The sequence below is a fragment of the Staurois parvus genome, unplaced genomic scaffold (assembly GCF_062004578.1).
Source record: "Staurois parvus isolate SC_StPar_1 unplaced genomic scaffold, SC_StPar_1.0 ptg000023l, whole genome shotgun sequence".
Taxonomy (NCBI): domain Eukaryota; kingdom Metazoa; phylum Chordata; class Amphibia; order Anura; family Ranidae; genus Staurois; species Staurois parvus.
Window position 1 is genome coordinate 1,991,937 of NW_028317819.1, and position 24,001 is coordinate 2,015,937.

The following is a 24,001-nucleotide window of genomic DNA, read 5'->3' on the forward strand; positions in this document are numbered from 1 at the left end:
AGACTGCAATGGAGGGATTGGCAGAGAGAAGTGGCAGACACTGAACAGCTGGTAGGGTTGATGAGTCTAGCAACATGATGGACTAAAGGGAGGTAGCCTATATAAAGGTAAGCCAACTAGGAGGGAGATGCAATTGTCGAGGCAAGAAATAACCTGGAAGTGAATTAGAAGTTGGTGTCATTAGTTAAGCAGTGTATTTGAATGTTGTTACGGAGGTTGAGGTGGCATGATTTGGACAGTGATTGGATGTGGGGCTGAAACATACATATAATGATACTGTATATCAGTGTGTACATAGTTTTTATTTGCCTTTTATGTCTGTCTAGAGTTTAGTTTTAAAGGTATATCTTCCAGTTATGAGTGCAAAATTTAAATCTTAAACAAAGGCACAGGGCCCACACATTGTATTACAACAAGCCTTCTTTTACCCATAAGTAAGCAAGGCTGAAAACTGGCATAGCTCATAAAATGGTTGCTTCCTTGTATCAAAGCAATGAAGACATATTTATTAACAGTCTGAAATAGCCATGTTCTACACCAGTAATATTCCTATGTTCTTGCCCAGCACTGAGCTGCTACTAAGTGGTGATACAACCTCCTGCTTCATTTCCATACCAGCATACTTGGATATGGTAATATTCTGAAAGACTCTCTCATTTATTTTTCCAGACACTGACATCCCCACCAGCTTGCCTGCCAATGATATGTTAATGTGGGTTACTACAAGTAAATAGGTAATTACCACCTTCTTGTCTTCTTGTGAGTCTTAGTGTTATTTTTCTTTCATGTTAGGATAAATGGAAATGATTGCGGGATGAAATGTTGAGCAATCTTGTGCTATTATCTGCGCTGGCACTCACAGTTACTATCCTCCAGCAAGGCAATGTGGATGGCTGATCACAGGAATTTACATTGTAAATCTGTTGGTGCAGCAGATTTCCCCTTTCTTATGGGTGAGAGAGTGATGAAATACAATTTAAACTATGAGACACTGATATCCTGCATCTGCTCATTTCCAGGATAAATACAAATAAAAGAAAATGAGGTAAATGTGGCAGTCTGAGATTTTTTTATTATTATTATACAGAATTTTTACCATAGTTCACCAAAGATGTTATAGTACATATGCACAAAAGCAAAAAATCTAGTCTATGTCTTAAGCCTCTCCCACTTACTGAGCATGCCTAGAACCACATTTCTATTATGATTACTACACAAGAGTCAGTTCACAAAGCCAGTTCATTATGATAAGGACCCTTACTTCCAAAAAAATTACAGTCACTTTCAGCTGAGAGCCAATAAGACTTGAAAATTACAGCCACTTGACAGAAATAAAAGAGTCTTATTCTTCTGTTAAAACTTCATGATTTGAGCCTAAAAATTATACACAATTCTATTCTAAGCACAACTGGATCCAGAGAGATGTTTTATCAGTTACATCAGTCCAATGTGAATCAGTACCCAAGGTACAATGTTTCAGAAACTCCTTCTTATTCCCTAATTCACACAATCCTACTACACATCGAGTCAATCAATGGGCTGCATGCCAATGTTCTTATTGTCCCTTACCTGGTCACACAATTTGTATTACAAATGCAAGGATGGTGTAACATGGTGCTGGGCTCCTCCAAAGGATAAAGCAAGGGAATGCTGAGATAAAAGTGTGAGGCAGAATTGTAGGCATGGTCAGGCAAAAAATAGATCAGTTTTACCTGTACACTCTAGTTGATATAATAACATAATTCTTCAGAAGGACGAGTTGTTGGCTCTTCACTCCTTCCTTCCAAAAAATGGATAGAAGAGACAGGGATGGATACCAGACTGATGCACAGATCAGGAAACTCCACGCCGAACCAGTGTGGAAAACACCGGAAGAAGTACTGTCAACGGAACAGTTGGAGAGCTGGATGTGAACAGGTCTATAGAAGGAGCAAGAGGCTCCGAACGCGTAGCCTGTTTATCTCTGCGGCCCTCAAACTCCTCCAGTGATGTCACTTCTGCCAGTGTGTTCCATGCTGGTTCGACGTGGAATTTCCTGGTCTGTGCATCAGTCTGGTATCCATCCCCATCGCCATGGCCTCTTAAGATTGCAGCTGGTGGTTTTGACAAGACAGAGAGGAGTGGCTCCCCATGAGCCCCAACAGATGAGCCCTATTTTTTATTAAGTTAAGTTATATTAAGTAATAATTTAATTAAGTTATATATCATCACCTTTTAATTTAGAGTGTAATATTTTCACCAATTGAGCAGACCTGCTTGCCGGTTCACATATATGCGGATTGGTTTGAACCACATCCAAACCGCATGACATGTGAAATAACATTGCTTTCTATGGTGCTTGGCAGTGTGAATTCAGTGTAGAGTCAGTGTGGATTGAAAAAGAGTCCTGTACGATTTCTGAGCAGCGAGGTCTAGTTCAGGTGAGAATTAAAGGCTATTGACTTCTATGGGAACCGTTTCTAAACGGCACGTTTGGACAGGATAAAATCCTGACCTGAATCTTTTCTGAATTTGATGCAAACCTGACCTGAACCGCTGAACAACTACTGTGTCAATTAGCTGTGAAACTGAGCTTCAATTTGTTAAAACAAGATTTTCTTTAGTACAGCTGTAATGACAAAAATTCCAATGTAAGTGGAATTATAGTTCTGTATTCATTTTGCTCCTCTTGTTCTGCACCTGACAGCCCTGTCTAAAAAGCCCCGGATTTCTATAAATTCTGCATAACTAAGTTTCTTATTATAACTGCCTTTCCTTTTTATCTATTTACATATTTCACAGAAATAATTATACTGATTGCAAACTTGGCTATATTATGCAACCATTTCTGAGCTGAGACAGAACATAAAACCAATAAATTCAAGTCAATTCTGTTACTACAGAATGCGGGGCATGCCACATTTGAAACCCAATGAGCCAGCACATTCAGTACTCTAGTGCCAAACTCGGAATGCAAAAAAACCTTGGCATATAAAGCATGCTGATCAGATTTATGAAAATGGCTAAACTTCCAAAGCTCAATAGAGCAAGAATATTTATGTACTGGCAGCAATAGCTGATATGAACATTGTTATTTAATGAGCACAAATATAGGCGAGTGTTACTAGGCTGGTAGAATACTTTGGGCAGCCCTGAGATTAAAAAGCTAGTGAATGGCTAACTTTTCCTTAATACCTATGTGAACTTAGAATTTTATTTGACAGTACTTGTTAGCCTCCAATGTGGGAGGTTTTTTTACTAAAATCACTCAGTTCATATATCAAATGATGAGCTGGTCAATTGTAGAAAAAAAAAATAGGAACTCCTGTCTCTTACAATGAGGGTACAAGGCTCTAAAAGGGTACAGCTTATAAAATGTCTGCAGCACCTGCCTACCGGTAGCAGTCTATTTTGTTCTACTCCACACTTGTGTGCCTTTGACACACTTGCCTAAATGTCCCTAGAAAATATTTGTACAGTTTAAACAGACATGTATGCAGTAAAATGTTTGACGATGTAACCAACAGCTCTCTGCCAATTTTCTCTTAGATAAAGCTTTTAAAAAAAAACATAATAAATTAACAGAAGTGGTTTCAAGGAGAACATTTTTATCCACAGAGGAACAAATGGAGGAGGGGTTAAGTGGTTGGGAGTTTTGTTCATTTTATTCTAACTCCTAATCCTTTAAGTGGCTAAATAGTCCCTGCTGAAAGCAACACAGTGCTAAGGCAACATTTTCAGCCTGCAGCCAGTGTGCCATCCATTTCAGGAACACCGTGTAGCCTGATTTATTGTACCTTATGTGAGTTTGTGGGTTATTTTTTTATCCCTATAGGAAATTAAAGTATACACACTTCTTGTGCTACAGCCCAGAGCAAACTCGCCACACTGCAAAACCTATCTCACGCACCCTACATTAAAAATGCATTCCTTCAAGTAACTATCAGCGAAGTTGGGAAACCTCTAACTCAGGGGTGTCAAATTGGCAGCCCTCCAGCTGTTGTGAAACTACAAGTTCCATAATGCCTCTGCCTTTGGGAGTCATCCTTGTAATTGCCAGCCTTGCAATGCCTCATGGGACTTGTAGTTTGGCAACAGCTGGAGGGCCACCAGTTTGACACCCCTGCAACTGGTTCCTGCCTTGAATTCGAGATTCTTGCTCTAAGTCAGCACTCCAGCATGTATCCCACAATGTGATGCAAGTATTTCTCTATTTCCTGCAAGGCTGCATTGCATTGTTGGGATACCAATGGCATGCCAGAAATCCTGCTAAAGTCAATGCTTGCAGGCAGGCATACAGTATGGGTTATGGGGCTCATTAAGAACATGATGTATATACATACATACAGTATATGCAACTCTGAATGACTAACAATGTCAAGATGGAATCAGACCAATGTTTAGTGTGGTTACTGCTCACAGCCATGCAAATGTAAAAATATACCACATGCTGCTCCAGGTGAGAATAGGCTCCGCACTCCATAGTTACATCTTGGTTGCTGGCTCAGCTTGTCTTCACCAAACCAATCAATTGTACTAGAAATGTACGATTCATTTTGTTACAAATTGAAATTTGGATGTATCCGAATCTCAGAATCACAATAATAATGCATTTGCTTGGGGTTGAAAGACTATTCATTTAATTTGCATGTGAATGCCCAATAAAACAAAGTCAGTTGGAAATGGGGAAATGATTGGGATTATATATTGTGAATGAGTGATGCATTTTGGTAGTGCTGTCTCATTAGCTGCACTAAACTAATAAATGCAATAAACTAAATAAATTAAACTTGTGATTTAAAGAAAAATTGTAATTGTCATTAGTCAGTTTCACAGTCTAATGCAATTCTTAGGTTTGAAAAATGTAGGGCCTAACTGCATTAATTCCATTGCATCTGAATAAAACTAATAATTCAGAATACTTTTTGGTCTGTATGGACAAATTATCTACTTTTTTTCTTCTTTTTTTTTGTTTTTCTGCAACCCCAACATTATAATAATCATTATATTTTCTACCATATAAAGCATTTAAATAAAAACGGACACTGTTAAATATCTATTCACATTGCAGATTAGTTACTGAACTTTGTATTTGCATACATGTTTACGTTATTGTACATTGCCATTTGTTTTTAGACATATGGGTAGCATTTTTTAAAACTACAGGTCAATGCACCAGAAATGCAGCATTTAGAACCATTTTGAAGCCCATCAAGTGCCTTATATAACACAAGAAAACGTGCATATACGAATATATGAATGAAACCAAGACCAAGATCAACTAGGAAATATCCTGTTTTCCACCAATATATTACCCAATTAGACAGACTCGACTTACATTCCTAAAGGCATCTTCTAAACAAAAGTGAAAGTGGACATAGTTTATTTGGTGTATACATTTGCTCATGACTGGGTATGCAAAGAGAACAGGAGTTTGATATCATGATTGGATAATCGGAGTGAATCTTCACTCAATTTATTGACTAATCACCAACTCCTAAAACAAATCAATCTCTTTCTGTTCATCTTCGAACATTCCAGCTGAGTTTATAGTACACATATTCTGCTTTAATTTATCTATAAAGGAACACTTTGCTGTTCCAAACACATTTCAGTGACTCACAAGCTACTTCATTCATTATAAACCTTTTAACCTTCTCAAAGGGAAAGTTCTGTGCTCAAACAACAAAGGATTACCAGAGTTGACTTCTTGCTTTACTTTGTGCATGCTACATGTTTTTTATGTTGGATTTATACTGTCATTACTTTCCTCAGATGCAATGCAGTACACTTTACATGTGATTGCATTTTATTATACCACTTATGCAGCATGCTAACAGAAGTTCAAAGCAGTCACCTACACACAGTAAACCGAACCATTTTGGGGATTGAACAGTTGGCTACCATAATAGAGATTGTAATATCAATAGAATCTATACTACTGAGCTCTGGCATTTAAAAAGGGTTTTATTTGAACCAATTATTATATTTTAGATCAGGGGTCTCCAAACTTTCTAAACAAAGTGACATTTTCCTGTCCTTCCAAATTTAGGGTGGCCAGACTGTGGCCAGTGGGGGTAGAAATTATTCTGGTGTCAGTGGGAGTAAACAGTGCCCTATCTTTGATACCAAGGGGAGGAATAATGCCCCATTTTTAGTGTCAGTGGTACAAATTATGCCCCATTATGGTGTCAGTGGGAGGAATACTGCCCCAAGGGCTGGATAAAGACAAGAAAGAGGCTGCATCCAGCCCTTGGGCTGTAGTTTGGAGAGCACCGTTTTAGATCATGCCTTTAAATTTACAAGAAATTTTGGGCATTATTGAGGCATGTGACAAAGCTCTTCCTGACCACCTAGCATCTCTCCATTAAGCCAAAGTACTATCTGCTGCAGACTTAAAAAGGCCTGTGAGATTGTGGGCAATGTTGTTCTTCATCCATTGCTGGGGCACAGAGCTTTCATGTATTTAGGCATGTAAAAAAACAATGCCACAAACACTGCCTTTTTAACACTGATTGCCAGTGGCCTATTGCATACCAGTTCCCATATTGCGTACCATTACCGTTGATGGTCTGCAGTCAAATGTACAGACAAATGTGCTCTTTATGCATTGGTGACTTGCAGCTTTCTTGCTTTAAAGGGAATAGCCAGTTATTTGTTGATTAAAAAGAAGATGAATAGTTACAATACATAACTAGATAAAATTACTGAATAGAAGTGAATCGGCCCCACATATCATCTACAGACATTATTATCCAAGACCTTTGCTTCAACCTCAATCTTCTGGAACAAAACTTTTAAGCCTTGACCAATAAACTGTGCTCAATGACATGCAGGGTGAAACAATGTACAGAGACCCAGCAGTGATACAGGTCCTTAGTAGACTGCTAATTAACAAAGTACGAGGCAATTGACACCTTAGAAAGAGGTCATCTGAGTCCCATAGTCTGGCTGGCAGTAGCAGGTTTAAGCATCTGCCATGGGGATGCCAATTACTGAATCATAACATAAAATATTCTGCTCCATCATAAAGCGCTGATTTTGTTTTACCAAAACCTGCATGCCACCTAAATAAGCCAATATAAAAACTTGAATGACATTTAACAGACAAAAAACAACTAAAGAGAATACACTTTAAACATTCCACCCACTCAAGAGAGTTTGTTTAAGAGGAACCATTTAACAATACAATTTAGCTCATGATTCATTGGTCTGCAAGAACAACAAAAGCAAATGCAAGCTTAAGAAACTACCCCAGTGTGTGTTAAAATAACACGTTCATGGAGAATGTGATAGTGGTAAAAGAAAGGGCATAATTTTGTACATGGTGTCAGTAGTTAATTGTTACCTTCAATACCACCCACTTGGCCAAAGTCTGTGATTTAATTCAGTGCTGCTCCACAGAATTGCTCCAGTTTCCTTTTACGCTGCTAGAGGAGCCTCCTTGATGAACTCTCTTTGTCAGCTGTATGACGGGCAAGGCAGCCGTGGGTTGTGCTGCATCTGACTCACACAATCTGTTTCTACATGGACCAGGGGAACATAGGCAAGTTCACAACGAGATGTAATAGGTTCCTGTCATTCCCGACAGTGTAAATTTCTGTGCTGTGTTATTACTCAATGTGAAATGTTCTCAAACCTATCAGCGCATCCAAAACAAAACTACATATACAAGAAAACAGCACTAGCAGAAGCAAGTCATTCTAGCTTGGCTGTGAAATACTTCATAGGAAATCAGGCTGCCCCTAGTGGGCACAGATTGTACAAGGTTCCTCTGCAGAGAACCAGCATAGCCCCCACTTTGTTGAATATCATCTTTGTCCAGCTTCTTTACTAGTAGATGCTTGTCCTTGTATGGAATCTACAGTATATGGTGGCAGCAAGCTTAAGTGTCAGTCTTGCATTGTTCTTTGCACTACCACACTATTCACTTCCCATTCACTATAACTTAATCCGCACCAGGCCCCATATGAGCTTCATTCCAGAACCTAAACCAGCACCAGCATTATAGGAACCACTTACATCGCCAGCTAGAATGGAACCAGTGGCATGCCACTATTCCTAAATAAAGCATCCTTACTGGAGTTTAGTTCTTCTACAAAGAGATCTAGTTAATGAGGATAAGAAAAAGACTTTCCTCCATCCTCACTTGGAGGCTCACATGTGTTTGTCCTAATATTTTAGACCCCTGTGCAGGTGGCAAGCTGTTCAGGAAATATTATCGACAGTCATGATAGGCTAACTGCATCTTTTGCATGTAAACTGAACACATGCCATAATCCTAAATGCAGTTGTATAGGGTTCCAATGGCTCTAACAGTTAAACATGTATAGACAAAGTTTAATAAATAGGACTTGTGAAAAGCCTCTTCTGTTTCATAGCTGGACATAGCCATACTTTCAGTGACAGATAACAGATAACATGCATTATCAGAAAAAGGGTAAAATACTTTATCTGTACCATAATATAATGAGATCTGTAAGACATTGCTTTTGAAGGTTTTGTGGTGTGCTAAAAGCTGGATAAGATAGATAGATAGATAGATAGATAGATGGACAGATAGATATAATAGATGTGTGTGCGTGCGTGGATGCGTGCGTGTGTGTATTAGTATCAAGAGGAGAACAGAAATGTTTAATGTGAGCTTGTTGGTTGTTACTCTCCAGAAGTCACGCTACATATAATTAGAGCTCCCTCTAGCTGCAGCTTTGTAATAGCATTACTGGGAGGTGTATTCATTTACTTGCTACATATTTTCAAGACTAAAGTTCCACCCGTTTTTAAAAGTTGCTTTCATCTACATGCCCACCAGCAGTGTATTGCTAAATAGATAATAATATTATTTTTTATATCTGAATACCTTATTTTTATCTGTGTATATGGCACGTCTGCTCCAGCCACCTAGGCAATGTTGTCATAAGGCGATTCCCTTGAACTCCTGGGATATCGACTTCATCTATCACAGAAGTCCAAGCGAATTGACTAATAATGAAATCTCGCGTTACTTCCCCTGCCATATCTGACTCCTGGGTCTTCTGATTGACAGGTTTCCATAACAACAGGGCAGGAACTTCCATCGATTCCACCATTCTTATGGCAACCTTCAATCAACAAAATGCGCCACACAGTGTCATTACTGCACAGGCGCAAGATCGGGAGGTGCATGCTGGGTAGCCAGCTGCACTGAACCCCAAAAGTGAACAGAAGCGAACTTAAAAATGCCCACATCTACTATGGCTCCTGCCTGCTGACAAGATTGTGTGATCGATTACAGATGTAAGAATGACAGGTATGAATACAGTTATAACAATAGCCAATTATTGCAGTACAAGTAATAACAATCATGGCTGTGCTTTTAAAAAAAAAAAAAAGGGGTGGAGACTGGAGCTCCGCTTTAATTTGTCTACATACTTCATTGGGGTTTGATGCTAAAAACAGACTTTAGGCAGAATTCCATGAACCCACTGTGACACTGCCTGGGTTAAAGTCGAAGGGGGTTTGATAAATCTCCATTGAAGTCTATAGAGGAGTGAATTGTGATACAAAATGTCAAACATTTTCAAGGCTAATAGGCAAGATATTGTCAAAAGAAGCCATGGGGAGCCATGGGAAGAGGGTATATTTATGTGACTTTGACAGCAATACTACAAATGCACAAATCCTTTAAAAAACATGCTTGGAGGATGCCTTAAAGTTTTACTAAACCCAGGACCTTGGATTCATTATATCTGGTCTCCAACAGTACACACAACATGGAAATGCAATTATTTTAGTAAATATAAACTGCTAAATACCTTTTCTCATCAGCAGTTAGAGCAGTCTTGTGACTTCTATCAGTTTTCAGCAGAGCATTACTTACAGCTTGCAGGAGGCGTTTTCATTCTCCTGTAGAAGGATGCAGAACCCCTGATCTCTGTGTGGAGAGTGCTAATTGGCCCTGTGCTGATCACATGCACTCTCCCAAGAAGAAAAAAAAACTCTCTAGCAATACACACCAAACTGACCAAGTGCAGCTTGCCCCAAAGCCTCTGTTCTAACAGGAGATATTCAGGAGACACTGGAAGAAGGGGAGGATCAGAGAAGACAGGATCAAACATCCTTTTACACAATTCAGAGGATTAACCCCTTAGGTTCCACAGTGAGTATTACAAGCATGTTTTACTGCATATACAGACTGATTTTACTGTTGTGGGTTTAGTAACATTTTAAAGATGTACCTGTTGTTATGGAACAGTACAATTTTCATGGGCAGTCTCAGCGAGAGCATACACTGGCAGCATATACAATACTTGACTGTGGTTTTTTTTAAATACATTTTATATTTAACTTGGCTTAAAATGGTCCTAAAGGCCAAAGGGTTTTTTTTAATACTTTAATGCATTCTCTGCATTAAGGTACAAAACCCCCTAATAGCAGAGCCCCCCAAACCACACAAGTGTCCCCACAGCTTCCTGCATGCTATGGGGGCACTTGGAGAAGAGGACGAGGGGACAGCGCTGGTGGGGGATTCCAGAAGTGGCTGCTCTATGCAATACAATTGTACTCTAATGCCATAGTGAGGAATACATAGTGTATTATATTGTGTATATATTATATTATATTATCTGTGTAATTCACGTTTTTAAAAAAATAGGGAATTTTGACCCTCTGTCACATTTTATATGATGGCTGTGCCTCCATTAGAGAAATTTACTTTTATGTTTAGGACCATTGTCGACTAAATAAAGTTGTCCCCAAGACAAGAGGTAAGGGGAAATCATCTAATAGGGACACCTATTTTTGGAATAACAGAGAAATTCCCTCACTTTGGGAGATGTCTCAAATAACCTCTACTACACTATCCAGAGCCAAAAACAAAAAAAAATAAAAAAATGTTTTAGCTATACATACACTTAAATCTTGCCTGAATTATAACAATGCTCTAAAATTTCTATATTATTATATAACAAATAGTGCATTATGAAAATATAATTTTACAATAGTGCATTTAAACAAAGACATAAATATACTGTTAAGCAGGCTGTAATTTTCTGTAATAATTAGATTATCAGCTTAGAACATGATGCCCAAACAAACTACTTCAATACAGACAATTCTGTACTGTCACCATGGAAAAGGTCAAAGCAGTATAACTAGCAGTGCTGATTGACAGGACACATCTAACACCCCCAAAGGTTACTCTCAATTTTCTTCACTTCCTAATAATCAATTATTTGTCACATAACTAAGCCATTCTACTTTTGTTTGGTGTATATATATACTGTCACAGTAGCCTAACTATTCATTTCCTGTACGCTATGCCAAATCCATCATCAGAGAGACTCCAAAAAGTAGCTGTAATGTCTGATGTTAGGCCTTAGTTATTATTCCAAGTTTACACATCATAACTCAATTGGATGGAACTAATTCCAATAATGATATTCAATATAACATAACCATTAGATATCATTCAGCCCAAAATGTATTGCAGTTAGTGAAAGATGAATTTTAATTAGTTGTATAGTGCAACAAAACCATCACACTGGATGTCAAGCCCCCTAAGGCCCTTTTCAAGTAATAATCATAGTTTGTGCTCCAGGTAGGATGTTCCAATCAAACATAAAATCCTTCTTTTAAATTGCATTTCAAGAGTGAACTTATAGTATTTAAATGTATGCTAAAATATAAGTGGCTGTTACTGCTGTGCTTAAAGTGATTGTAAATCCTCACCTTGTAAAACAACCCCTTTAATCTAAAAGAGAAATGAAAGGCAAAACATTTGTGTACAAATGTTTGAAGGCATTAGAAAACATTCTAAATACTTTTTTCCCCTTTTATATAAGTGATTACATACCCTCTGTTCTCAGCTGAATAAAAGCTAAGGGAGGAGAAACAGCAGGACACTGATCTTCCCAGTGAATGGCTGAATAGGGGGAGGGGGGGATGAGGCCATGTCAACACAAGTCTGGTCATTGGAGGAGAGCAGGCTGAGTTCTCAGCATAGCTAGAGATCTGACCATGCTGTGCTCTGCTGCCTAGTGTAGTCAGTTTCTAATAGGAAGGCCTGAACACCAGGGATTTCACACAAAGGAATGCAAAGCAAAGAGAACAGGATATGTTTTCATACAAGTACACAGTATAGCAGGCACATATCAGGAATATGAAACGTTGGATTTACATATTCTTTAAAAGAGAAGAAGAGCTTTTTTCCCCCATTTTTACTTACCTAGGTGGATGCAGCATCTGTCCCCCCTGCCGGCTCTAAGTGTGAGAACTCAGCTATCACATGACCACTGATCGCGGAGTTCTTACAGTCGTTCTGAGCAGATAGCGGTGACTGTCAGTCACCGCTGTCTGCTCTGCCCCCCGCGCGCTCACTGGGGTGCTGAGCTGCGGAGGGAGCTCACAGTGGCTCCCTGAGAGGCTGAGACAGGTGCTGCTGCTGACTCTGGGATGGATGCCGACTTCAAAGTCGGGATCTTTCCCTAGCCTGGACCAGCTGGCTATACTTCTCGTTTAAGAGCCCACTATACCAGAAAATGTTGTGTTCTAGAAATGTGTTGGGTTAACACCTGTAATGATATTCAACATACTAGTCTTTTTTTTACATTTTACATGCCTTTATATATAAATATATATATATATATATATATATATATATATATATATATATATATATATATACATGTACATTCAGAGCAGAAAAAGTGATGGTTACAGGGGTTTGAACAACGGTTGACAGTGCTTACAACAGTCAACTTTTAATCATAGGTGAATTTTAATTCACAAAAGCAGGTCGCATGCGGTATTTAGGTATCCACGCACATTTTGCCTAAATATCTGTCTTACTGAACTGTCAATTCACCATACTGTTTTGCTGTATTTACTGCTAAATGTTCGTAACGCTCAGTAAATACAGCACAAAAAGGCATTAAAGTCAATTCACAGAAGGAAATAGATAATTAAATGTATGCTGTAATTAAGTAGTGGTCCAGGCATGCCATATCTGAGAAATTTAAAAATATAATATGCAATTTTGAGATCAGTTCTCTCAACCGTAATGCATATAAACCTAAATATGGAAATCATTGGGGTTAATTTACTTAAAGAATAACTAAAGGATTTTTTTTTTTTTTACTTTTGGATAGAGTGGAGATGGTTTAGACCCCCTGTCAGGTTGTTATTGTTGTCTGTCCCGTCCCCCCCATTAGAGAGATTCACCCTTCCTATTTGTCCTGTTTACCATTATCTTTGAAAGTGAAATGAAAAGAAAATCCCAAATTTGAGGTTGTCCCCAGAAAAATAATAGAGGGGACATCTTCCAGTGGGGACACAGATTGAATTTTTTTTTTTTAAATGACAGGAGTTATTACCCTCCCTTACTCTATCCAAAAAAGAAAAAAAAGTGTTGCCTATAGTTCTACTTTAAGGCAAATAGACTGCAATTTGCAAGTTGCTCCAGAGCTTAGTAAATTAGGTAAAGCTTCTCTTTACAATAAATATCCAATCACGTGCAAGGAAAAAAAACAGCATATTTGCTTGCACATGATTGGATGATGGAAGTCAGCAGAGCTCCCCCTTGTTTACTAAGCTCTGGAGCAACTTCACTTACAAAGTGCACAGTCTATATGCCTTTAGTAAATCAACCCATTCATTTAGTAAATCCACCCTATTGCATGTAGTAAAATATATGTATTTTCTCCTGTCATTTTGCCATTTTTAGAGACTTATTTGTGAATATACAAGCATATACATCATTTGCTGCAAAAAAAACTAAAAAAACTCACAATCACTCCACACATAATACAATGTACATGCATATCACAATGGTTCAATGCCTTGTTAGATCATATGTGAAATGTGGTGGGGATACTTTAGCGTTTCACAATTATTTTTAGATATATCTTCCCACTGACACGTTCCCACTGACAAAATTGATCTTTCTAGCTTTCTATAAAGCGGTAATTCTTCCCACTGACCATCACACTAATGTATCATGAGTTGTAGATATAGTCATTTTTTTCAGGAGTTTCCAGAGACTGGAATGTTATTTCAAGGGTTCTTCTGTGTTGAAAAGGTTGAGAAAGGCAGCTTGAAAGTATAACTATGGGCAATACTTTGTATTCATTTTGGATAGAGTAAGGGAGGGTTATAACCCCTGTCAGTTTTGTTTTATTTTTTTGCCATCTGTGTCCCCATTGAAAGATTTCCCCTCTATTACTTTTCATGAGATTACCGCAAATGTGGGATTTTCTTTTCATTTCAATGATAACGGTAAACAGGACAAATAGAGAGGGCAATTCCCCCTAATGGGGACAGACAGCAATAAAAACCTAATAGGTGCTCTAATACCTCTCCACACTATCCAAAACTAAAAAGAAAAAAATTTCCTTTAGTTATACTTTGTAAATACAAAATATATTTCTAAATGTCAAATATTGAAAGAAAACAGTATAAAAAAATCACACACATTTATAAATGCCCTTCTAACACCAATATAAAAGACAATGTGGTGCCTATATGTTAAAAAAGGGATCAAAGTCTTTACAGGTAACTGCAGTAAGTTATAGTCTATAGTCAGGTAGATACTGGAGAGTTTAATAAAGGACTATATACTGTACATGAGTTCTTGCTGGAAAAAATATTTTAAGCAACAGACAGCATGGATTCATGAAAGACAGAAGTTGTCAAACAAATCTGATTTATTTTTATGAGGAGGTGAGCAAAACCTTGGACAGACAGGGGTGGCGGTAGACGTGGTATACTTGGAATTTTTAAAAGCGTTTCACACAGTTCCCCACACATGGTTAATGTTTCACGTTTTACCCCTGTACAAATCATTAGTAAGACCTCAGTTCAGTTTGGGCAACAATTCAATGATTTACATCTTTATTAGCAATAAAAACTGACAGGGGTTCGATTCCTTCGCCACTGTATCAATTCCACTGGATATTGCAAGAGATAAAATATTGCATGGTTTCATGAGATAGGTGTTATAACAGATAACGAGGAGGCAACATAATGCCTCCACACTGCCTGAAAAACGCCATCTGGGGTGGTGCGAGTGTAAACTAGCCCTCAGAGCCAAAAAAAGGCCCTTTAGTTAAATGCACCTTACAGAGCCCCCACCCTTTCATATCACCATCAAATCAGTCCTCCTTAGACCGACAACACCAACACAAGGACATTTTTTCTTCCAGTGACACCAACAAGGTTTTATTCTACCAGTGACACTGCTGACACAGGTGCATTTGTTTTTTTTTGTAACAACACCAACACAGAGACATCACCCCCCCCCCCATGGCACCACCTTTGCAGGGTTATCTTTTCAATTTAGTGACACCACTGATGTAGGGGCATTTCTTCTATCCAGTGACATCACCAACACAGGAGCATTTATTCCAAATACCAATGCTGGGACATTTCTTTCTATATTACTCAAATTTTACTGTGGGATAGAACATGTACCAATACTAAATGCATAGGTTACATACAGTGTGTGTACAGTATGACATGCTACACATGTTGTTATTAACCTTGTTGGCATCTTTGCTCTGGGCATTGGATGACCTTGCTGGGTACTGGGGGGGGCAGGTGCAAAACGACCAATTACTTAATGATGGTAATAATGGTGCACATTGAATAATGTAAATCCAGTCCACATTTTGCTTTGCAGATTGTCATGCTAAATTGCCAACAATCAAAGCTTCCTATTAAACTGGCCAACATTTTATTGATGGGTCACCCTGTCAGCACTCTCCCACCTGACTGCTATTTAACAACTGAGGCAGCATGGAAATTTGTAGGACAAAATCTGTCTGTATCCAATTAGATGCAGCGCCTGTTTAGGTATAAAAAAAACAACATTGCAGATTCATCCATCTGCATTGTGGATGGAGGAACCTGTTTTATCATTCAGCCCACAGACTCAACAAATACATCTAGCATTGTACGGCCAGCTTAGGAATACAGAAGCAGTAATATATATAATCATCTGGTTATAGTATAGGAAAATGCCCATTTTACAAATATACACACTCTGGCCAATTTATTAGGTACACCTGTTCAATTGCTTGGTAACACAAATTGCTAATCAGCCAATCACATGGCAGCAGCATGGTGAAGACGACTTGCTGAAGTTCAAACCGAGCATCAGAATGGGCAAGAAACAAGCTTTAAGTGACTTTGTACATGGCATGGTTGTTGGTCCCAGGCAGGCTGGTCCGAGTATTTCAAAAACTGCTGAACTGCTGAACTGCTAATCTACTGGGATTTTCACACACAACCATCTCTAGGGTTTACAGAGAATGGTCCGAAAAAAAGAAAATATCCAGTGAGTGGCAGCTGCGTGGATGAAAATGCCTTGTTAATGTCAGAGGTCAGAGGAGAATGGGCAGACTGGTTCGAGATGATAAAAAGGCAACAGTAATTCATGTCAATATGGACCAGAATCTCTGAGGAATATTTCCAACATCTTGTTGAATTTATGCTGTAGAGAATTAATCTCCCTAGCGGTCTGATTATGTTCATATTTCTGTGCTCAAAGCGGTACATTTTTTTGCATGGAAATATGTATTTTTTTTATTGTAGGCTGTAATTTTTAGGAATAACTCACTGAAATCTGTCCGAACAATAGTCTAGTAAACATCCCGGGTATGATAAAATTGAAACACGAAATCATAAATTATAATTTAATAAATAATCATAAAAAATAATAATATAATAATAGTAAATTTAATTCAATAATATAATCAAACCAAAAACACTGAAATTTGAAATATAGCGCCATGTTCGCACATTACTGAGCAAAGTCGCAAAATCGTTTTCAGTGTCTGATGATGAATTTCCCCACGAATCATTATCACTCAATTCTACAAGTGGTTCTAATTTACTATCACTGTTCTCTAGCTGGTCTAAAACCGCTTTTGGCCTAAAGAGACGCTTTTTGGACACCATGGACGTTTCTCAGTTTCCAGGCAGAAAGAACAGTCAAAATGCAGGCAGGGCACAGGACAAAGCACTCGGGACAAAATGTATGTGAAATGGTTTGATACAGTAATGTTATACTATGAGATTTTAGTGTATTTCGTGAATGTCACTTTTTGTCATTTTCAAATTTCCCGCCGTTCCGTCCCCATACGTCCCGACGTCACAGGGGACGGAACCCAGATGACAGATGCTGGCATCCGCCGGAGGACATTACAGGGGACACTGCAGGAGGGACATCGCGGGAGCGCAGGACAAGGTAAGGGAAGAACAGATCCCGGAGCAGCGCTGCATGGTAAGCCCGAGTGTAGCTCGGGGTTACCGCTTGTGGTACTGAAACTTTACCCAGAGCTACACTCGGGAATACCGCCAGGGAGGCTATGGCAGTTCTGAAGGCAAGAGGGGTCCAGTCGGTACTAGTACGGTGTACCTAATAAAGCAGGCAGTGAGTGTATAATTTACAAAACAAGTAACATAAATCAGTTTATTAAACTGAATCCACACAAACACTGAACGTTTATCACGATCTGTGCAATATACTATATATTTGGGATACCTCCATTTATAAACAAATATGCTTGCTGTCTTGAGATACATTTCATAAATATTTCCTCAAAGAATGGCTTTTCCTACAAAACTGACCATCTTATTTTCTGCTGTGATGAGATGCTGATATGTGTTATTGTGGCCACTGTGTTTTGCCTGGGCTGAAGAAATTACTGCTGATGGCTGCAAGCTGTGACCGGCCATCAACATCCTCTTCCTTCATATACAATGTGTGGTGTTTTCTCATCTTAGGCTTTGCATTTTGGTGATGAATTAAGGAAGAACCAAGGGCAGCTGCAGCATTCAGACCCAACCTGTCAGCATGTGACAACTGCAGTCTGTGACCTCGCCGGTGATTCAATCATGGTGCTGCTTTCTGTTACAGAATGGAAAAGAGCTGATCTGATTCTGGCGAATAGAGCCATTCATTGTCCATATTAAAATCTGCTTTTATTATTTCATGTAGACTGGTATATCAGGGACAGACTTAACAGAACCTGAGGAAAACAATAACACATAATTCATTTTACAGTGACAAGAATTCTTATTGGTCACTATAGGCAATAAGTCCACGTTGGAGCTCATTTTCTTTTTATTTCCTCTTTTAATGAATCAGTCACTAATAATATTTCTGTCACTAATAAAAGTTCCTCAACACATAGCAGTTCATGAGTTCAATAATGATTCAGTCCCTGGAGCTAAGTGGGGACCCCGTGCAGCAGTGCTAAGGGTGTTTTCTTTCTTTCAGACTTGGTATTGCAGGAAAAATCTGCCCCAGTAACAGCTTATCATTGAGGCCTTTTGGTGGACCAAGAGCTCTCCATGACACTGCTTATAAAGATTCCTCTTTTCCCACTTCTTCAGAGCACCCGCAGAGGACTGGACTGTGACCAAGGCCAAATATCGGCCAAAATTATCCAGTACAGTGGAAACCAGACGACTTTTGGCCTGTGTGTACAGCTCTCTGTCTGACAGAAGAAGATCTCATGACCGGCTTCTGTTGAATGGGCATGCTGGAAAACCAGCATCTGACCAGCATCCGATCAGCGCTTGTGGGGGAAGGTGGTCCCCCTGTCAGAACACAATATCACAGCGGGGAAGATCACTGCACTAACATTGCTTGTGTTAGTACAGCGAGCAGACACAGTGTGCCCCCGCAGAAATCGTCCTGCTATGGGGGCACTTGTAGACGAGGGTGAGTCAAGAGTGCCAGCGGGGGGGACCTGAGAAGAGAAGGATCGGGGACGCTTTGTGCAATACCACTACACAGAGCAGATGAGTATAGCATGTTTGTTATTTTAATTCTTTTTCAAATGTTCTTTAGTTATACTTTAATATGAGTGTGTGCTATGTTTTCTTGTTATTGTTCCTCATTTAACATGTTTCTGTCAAGTCTACTAGTATCCAAAGTAATATTAAAATATAGAGCCAAATATACCCTTTGCAGCCATTCTATGTAATTATCTGTAGAGACAGGGTTTTCAGAAATCATGAGTGTACATAGTTTGCAGCTTTCTACTAGCATGTGGTAATTAAATAAATCTCAAATAAAAAAAAAACTGTCAGCATAAACCAGCTAAATAGATATTGGGGGGGAACCAAAGCATAAGGTATAAATGTGAGTAAAAAAACCTGTCCCCTGCCAGCAAGGAGATTACTCTTTGTAGAGGTCCGATATACTGCTTGCCAATTCAGAGCTAGAACTCTATAAATCTGCTTGGAGCATGCAATTTACTGATTGCAGAGCTATAGGTCTGACTATGATACGGGCAACTTCTGCAGAGAGACCACTGTTTCCGCACAGAGAGCAAGGGTCCCATTCTGCAGCACAGGCTCTTCTATCCAGGTCACTTTCTGAAGAAAACAGATGGATAGACTTTGTACACATTCTGTTTTGCACCTGAAATATATCTGGCTAATTGAAACTAAAGGCTTAGCTTGGCTTTAAAGCCAATTTCCATTTTTTTAAATCACACTCAGTAGCGTACAGTCCTGAAATCTTCATTTCGCCAGTATAGAACAACATTGGAAATGAAATCTTTGAGCTGAATGATTGAATAAAAGGAAATTCCAAGAGAAAGGGGGTAGAGGAGCAACCAACAGTTCCTCGGTGGTGTGAGCTTTGCAGCATCCTCCTAGATGTGTGTTAATATCATCCCTTCTAGGTGTGTTAAAAATGCACTTTTCCTTTGTATCACAGTTTCTTTTTCAGGTGACAGCAAAATGTATGTTCACAGCATTAATTTGATGCAAGATCTATCGGCCTCATTGCATTGTAATGAAATGCAGGTATACCTCTAGTTTTCATGTTTAAAGGAAGAATTTATCAATACTGTCTGAAGATGGGGAGCTGATGCATCAATCAACCACATAAAGTTTACTGCACTTAAAGCTGACTCCCAGCACACTGCTAAATGCTCATGTCATTGGTTTTACCTGCCAAAGGATTTATAATTATATCCAAACACTTTTGAGATTCATTACATTTTCCAGTCATTCAAAAGCGTGACACCCCTTTTTTCAATTAAAGAATGCAGTCGTGTCACATCTCCACCCCAGATTACTGATCTGACTATAAAGGAGCAGAAAAACACTGATGGGTCACTTATTCAGCTTTCTCCTTCTGGCCTCCTTTCAGTTTCATTATGTATTTAATAAAGAAATACAGTCACTTTGCCCATTCATGGTAAAATAACTGTCTGTTCAAAGAGGGTCCCCAACCCACTGACACCCACAAGCTGCTCCCAAGTTTCTGCCTAGGGAAGCATGTGACCTCCTCCAGTTTCTGCCTAGGGAAGCATGTGACCTACTCCAGTTTCTGCATAGGGAAGCATGTGACCTCCTTTAGTTCTGCCTAGGGAAGCATGTGACCTACTCCAGTTTCTGCCTAGGGAAGCATGTGATCTCCTCCAGTTTCTGCCTAGGGAAGCATGTAACCTCCTTGAGTTTCTGCATAGGGAAGCATGTGACCTCCTCCTATGTGATAGTGCTGGAGTCTTGAAACCAATTCCTAGGTCAATACGTTGTCACATGACCCGAGGAATAACTTCATCCCTCCCCCTAGCACCTGACACCAGATTTTAGTGCCAGTTGTGAAGGAGGAATGAGGAGCAGTGGGGGAGTGTTAGCAAGGGTCAATGAGTTGGGGGTTCTTTTGCACAGACATTGTGAATGCACCCTGAATAGACAAGCTGACAGTGTTACTATTAAATTGTCACTAAAGGCTAATATGTTTTTTTATTAAAATAACAAACATATTATACTTATCTGGTCTGTAAACAAAGAAAATAGGTGCAACCTGGTCTCAATCTATAAAGTAGCACTAGACTGATGGAGGACTATTGAATACATATATTACAATGCATACAATAAAATAAATGGGGCAATAATAATAACCATGGAGACCGTGATCATGTGATGTCCATATAAATGTGGCTAATAAGCACAAACCAATAAGTATAAAAGGCAACACTGCTAAAAAAGTCCCTTTATGAAGCAGGATAAAAAATCCTTCCACTTTCGCTGGATATGAAGCTTGTTCCAGAGTGGAGCATGTAAAACAGAAAGAAGAAAGGTGCCTCTAAGTGCAGATTAAAGACAAGTTTAATTGCACACAATGAAGAGCAAGTAGATGGGATAAAACAGGCACAACAAAATCCGTCAAGGGAGAGATAGCTGCGGTGAGAAACCAATTGTGCAGCTGCTGGTGGTGACAGACCCTTTCTCTGCATTCCAGGCAAGCCGACAAGATGTCAGGCTTGACAAAGAAGTGTGCCTATAATAACAACTTCAGAGCACATGCTCAGGAAACGCGTCGTTACGACGCCCGGTGACGTCATTGTGCACACGTTGCACTCCATGTGCTTTCCAGACCTCGGTACAGGCCCATTCCATCTTGCCGGCTTGCCTGGAACACAGAGAAAGGGTCTGTCACCAATAGCAGCTGCACAGTTAGTTTCTAACCGTGGCTATCTCTCCCTTGATCGATTTTGATGTGCCTGTTTTATTCCATCTTCTTGTAAGTTTCTCTTCATTGTCTGCAATTAAACCTGTCTTTAGTCTACACTTAGAGGCCCCTTTTGTCTTTCTGTTTTATCTGCTCTGTGCAGAGCTGTCCTAAATCTCCTCTTCTGGGGCCCCCAACCAGCGCTGTCCACACCTCCTCTTCAGTATCAGCTCCCATAGCAAGTGCCTGCTATGGGGCAGATGGTGTGTGGGATCACTCCCAAGCTGGGCTCTGTCTGTCTATAGACACACACAGGGTGGCTTGGCCCTGCTCCCTTCTCCCTCCTCTCTGGATTTGATTGACGGTATCAGGAGCCAATGGCTTCTGCTGCTGCCTCCATGTCCAGTGATGAAAGAGAGCAGCGATGTTGCTCGAGGGCATAATGCTGGATTGAGAAAGGACTGAGTTACCTATTTTGGGGGGCTAAGGGGTAGCTAATCTCGGAAGGGTTTTTACTTTAACGCAGAGAATGCATTAAACATGACACTACCTGCCTGGAGTTTGCATGTTCTCCCTGTGCCTGCATGGGTTTCCTCCAGGTACTCTGGTTTCCTCCCACACTCCAAAGACATGTTGGTAGGTTAATTGGATCCTGTCTAAATTGGCTCCAGTATGTGTATGTATGAATGTAAGTTAGGGACCTTAGATTGTGAGCACATTGAGGGCAGGGACTGATGTAAATGTACAATATATGCAAATGCATAAATTGATGGCACTTTTTTATAAGTACCTGTAATAAATTAAAAAAACCTTCAGCCTTCAGAACATCTTTAACCACTTGCCCTCCAGAGGATTTACCCCCTTTCCTGAACGGGCCATTTTGTGCGATACCGCACAGCGCTGTTTTAACTGACAGTTGCACGGTCATGCACTGCTGCACCCAAATTAAATTTCTGTCCTTTTTTCCCACCAATAGAGGTTTGAGGTGGTATTTGATCACCTCTGCATTTTTTTTTTTGCGCTATAAACAAAAAAAGTCCGACAATTTTGAAGAAAAAAAACAATATTTTTGAATTTTGCTATAAAACATATCCAGTAAAAAAATTTTAAAAATCTAATTTCTTCATAAATTTAGGCCAAAATGCATTCTGCTACATGTCTTTGCTAAAAAAAAATCCCAATACGTGTAAATTAATTGGTTTACGTGAAAGTTATAGCATCTACAAATGGCAGTATATATACTGGAATTAGTTTTTTTGTAGAATTTATACTAATAACGGCGGTGATCAGTGACTTATAGTGGGACTGCAGCGGACATTCTGACACTGGGTGGGCACTGACTAACTGCCACTGACATCCCAATGACACTAATACAGTGATCAGTGCTAATAAAAAGCACTGACACTGTACTAATGACACTGGGCAGGAAGGGGTTAATATCTGGGGCGATCAAAGGGTTAACTGTGTGCTGTGTTTGTTTTTCTAGGGAAACATTCTGCTGTGTATTTCTCTGCAGTGCAGAGAATTACACAGCAGCATGTTATTGCTGGCAGGAGAGAGACCTGTGTTGTTTCCACACAGGTCTCTCCCCTGTCCCTGTTACTCAGTGATCGCCAGGTGCTGGTGGAGAATCTTCGTCCGGGACCCGGTGATTGACATCTGTAGCCGCCAATGGCTACGCCCCTACCCGGAAATGCAAAACACGTATATATACACGTGACTTTGCACAGCCCTGCCGCCCTGTAGCAGTATTTCTGGCGGGGAGCAGGGGGCAAGTGGTTAAGCAGTGCCCAATTAACTTCCAGGACTGCCTCCCTTCCAGTCTGAGTGCTGTGCAGGAAATAAAGGTTCATATGAACAGAAATTCAGGTACTACTGTTAATTGTGTTGGCTATCATGCACATCTGCACCAGATTTTGTACTCTCCAGTTTTAGTACATCAACCCCTATATGTTTCACAGTAAACACAATTTCTTCCTTCTAAATGCAATAAGTCCTGCTCTCTTTGCCTGTGCACTGTAGTAGAGTAGTGCAGAAGACTGATAACAGGGTCATTTACTAAGGGCAAATAGGCTGTTCACTTTGCAAGGGAATTTACCTCAGAGCCTAAAGAATGTGGTAAAATTTCATTTTTCAATGAATACCTAATTACATGCAAGGACAATTTTAAAAACATGCTTGCACAAGATTGGATGATGGAGGTCACAGAGCTTTATCTCATTCACCAAGCAATGGGGAAAATTCCTTTGCAAAATAAAGTGAACTATTTGCCTTTTGCAAATCAACCACATCAGATCTACTTTTTGGCATTTAACCACACAAAATGTTTTGCTGTACTGTACAAAAATATCTGACACCCTTTGCAAATTATGAGCATGGGTCCAAATTCTTCATTAAGGACCGGTTCACACCATAGAAACGCAGTCCAGATGCATTCTGGATGCGTTTCCGCATGTGCGTTTTAAAAGCAATTTTGGCGTTGCCTGGCGCGTTTTTGATGCATTTTTGACACATTCTGGTTTTTTATGTGTTCTGGTTCATTTTTTACCCTCTCTTTTTCTTCAT

The 24,001-nt window shown here is 39.6% G+C and overlaps 1 protein-coding gene across 2 annotated transcripts in view; it reads right to left on the minus strand.

The window, feature by feature from the left end:
* AGAP2 (ArfGAP with GTPase domain, ankyrin repeat and PH domain 2) overlaps window positions 1-24,001 on the minus strand; it is a 296,663-nt gene that overhangs the window by 240,900 nt on the left and 31,762 nt on the right. The gene's annotated exons all lie outside the window — the stretch shown is intronic.